The sequence below is a fragment of the Orycteropus afer genome, unplaced genomic scaffold (assembly GCF_000298275.1).
Source record: "Orycteropus afer afer isolate SDZICR_OR568_19922 unplaced genomic scaffold, OryAfe1.0 scaffold00082, whole genome shotgun sequence".
In the NCBI taxonomy this organism is placed as follows: Eukaryota; Metazoa; Chordata; class Mammalia; order Tubulidentata; family Orycteropodidae; genus Orycteropus; species Orycteropus afer.
The window spans coordinates 9,991,502-9,994,303 of NW_006921669.1; the positions used below are offsets into that span (position 1 = coordinate 9,991,502).

General features: G+C 42.9%; 1 protein-coding gene across 1 annotated transcript in view; it reads left to right on the plus strand.

The window, feature by feature from the left end:
* ATRNL1 (attractin like 1) overlaps positions 1–2,802 on the plus strand; it is a 664,967-nt gene that overhangs the window by 523,629 nt on the left and 138,536 nt on the right. The gene's annotated exons all lie outside the window — the stretch shown is intronic.

The window sequence follows — 2,802 nt, forward strand, 5'->3', positions numbered from 1 at the left end:
GAGACATGAGAAAGTGGACGCAGAGGGCAGACTTCTATTTTGAGATGATAATATGCTGATCGAACTACAGGAAATGAGGTGGCACTTCAAAAAAGGAAAAGGAATTGGCAGGTTTTGAAGAGAAAGTTCCTTAGGAAGAAGAAATACTGAAGGGAAAATGTACGTTAGGAGAGGTGATGAAAGCAGAGGGAAGAGAAGGAAACAAGTGTATGTGTTACTTTTAGAAAGATAAGCATGAGATGGGTGAAGAGTCAAAGAAATTTTGAGGAGTTCCATGTGGTAGGAGTTTAACTTTGATGTCTTGGTTTTTTTTATGGTAATATTAGAAGCAAGGTTACCTGCAGAGAGTGAGCTGAAATTGTAAGACGGGGGCTTACGAACAATCGAAGAGATGTGGAACACTCATTTTAAAGGCTGTAAGAGTTGATTTAAACAGAAGACAGGGAGTCATCCAAGATTTCCCTCCTAATCTATTCCCTGTTTTCTTTCATTCATTGAGCACTGTCAGTTCTAAAACTCTCTCTTCGTCCATCACGTCACTCCCACTAGGAGCCTTCTGTTTCAACCCCTCGTGACCTTTATTCTCTTTTGCCCTCTTTGCTTGTCTCCCTGACTCTATTTACCTCCCTCTCCCAAGTTATTTTCCACACTGCCACCGAAGTGGTCTTTCCAACACACAAACCTGCTCATAGCATCTTGTTCTAAATTCCCCAGTGGCTTCTGTCTTTAATAGTAAAAAACTCAAACTCCTCTGTACAGTGTACCATACCACAGGGGTCCAGGCCCTTCCTATCCAGCCGTTTCCTGCCATTTCACCCAATAACCTGACCCCTAACTCAACTGCCTCCGTAGTTTTGCCTCTATTGTTCCCTCTTTCTGAAAGGATTTGTTTATCTGGCAGAATTCAACTAGTTATTTAAGTCTGAAAAAAAGGAAGAATGAATAAAGGAAGGAAGGAGTACCATTACCTTAAGGTGACAAAAAAGACTCGAGCAGCAATGGAAACCCAGCGAAGCACAGACAAGGACTATGGATTGTAATGACCTTCGAATTGGAGTCAGAAGTGAGACGAGAACATAGTGGCCTTACTCGGAGTTAGATATTGGCAAGGTGCATAAGGACGAGAGTGAAGCTAATGAGAGATGGCGGAATACCAATATAATTTCCTTTGAACTGGGGTCAGATCTGGAAGTAGGAGTAAGAGGATTGATAATGAGGACAAATATCTGTAGCTTACAATATGGAAAGCATGGTAGATAGAGAGTTGAAATCCACTAATTCATTCATTCATTCATTCGTTGTTCACTTACTAACCCAAGCCTTACCTCCAAGCACGGAGGGTTCTGTAATTAATATAGAAGCACCATCTCTGCCCTTGTGAATAAAAACTCAACTGAGAGGAGCTCTGGTGGCATGGTGCCTAAGGCATTTGACTGCTAACCAGAAGGCTTGTGGTTCAAACTCACCAGCCACTCCTCAGAAGGAGGTTGGGCAATCTACTTCTGTAGAAATTCCACCTCGGAAACCCAGGGAGGGGTCACTATGAGTCGGGTCCGACTCAACAGCACATAACAACAAGAAGTGGAATGTGGTAGTTAACTTTGTGCGTCAACTTGGCTGGGCCTGGTTGAGTGGATGGGCAGCTGGATGTAGTATTCCCCATGATGAGACTGGCAATCAGCTCCATGGTGGAATCTACTGTGAGCAGCTTAGTAGCTGCCCTAGGGATGTGGTCCGCTTCCTGTATATAAGGAGAAGCCTTGGGGAATGGTCTCTAGCCTATGGCACACTTGGACCCTGCATGTAGCTGAGTCGTTGTTCAGCAGCTTGCCATGTTCTACCGACCTTGGGACTTTCAGTGGACTTGAATTAATGGCCTGCCGCATGGTTTGGTAACATCAGGGCTGTGCCTTTTTACTTGTCAACCTTGGGTTTGTCAATCTCAGCAGCTACCAGCTGTCTGAGTGAAGAAACGCCTCTAGCTCCAGTGGGGTGGGAACAGGAGGCAGAGCTGGAACCCCAAGGCTGAGGGGCTTTCACCCAGCCCCTAGAGCCTGGCACTTTGAATTTGGACTTTCAGCCTCCAAACTGAGAGAATAAACTCCTGTTTTTTAAGGCAATCCCATTTGTGGTATATTCTTGTCAGAGCGGCACTAGGTACCAGAACAGGGGAGGAGGGATTCTGTGCTCAAGTTCTTAAGACATTTTTAAGTTATGAAGTAATTAGGGCTGCCTGGCTTTCCTTTATTAATTGATTATTTTCAATCAGGTGTGGGGAGGAGTGTACTAATCACTCAGTTTTGTAGCTTCCTTATTTTATTTTCATGCATTAAAACACACTCACACATACACAATGCTTCAGACTTAATAAATGTCCCAGGCTTAAAGGCAAAATCTTTTGGTATCCAGATTGGTAAATGTTCAACCAGTGTTGTACACATATACACATATCCATCCCAAGAGAAACATAAACGTAAACTATTATGGACTCTGAGTAAATATTTAGTATTATTAACGATACATACATATTTTGTTTATAACTTCTTTTTAGCAGGTTTTCTCTTTCAAAATTGTATGGCTTATGTCCTTGGATCACTTTTGGAAATGGTACATTATGACCTCTATGTGTATGTTCTGGGGGATTTTTAGAAAACACATTCACAAAATAATTTTATCACTTATAAATTGAATCTAATTCAGTTCTGTTGTTGTTGTGTGCCGTCAAGTCGGACCCGACTCATAGCGACCCCTCCTTGGGTTTCCGAGGCAGTATCCTACGGAAGTAGATTGCCCAACCTTCCT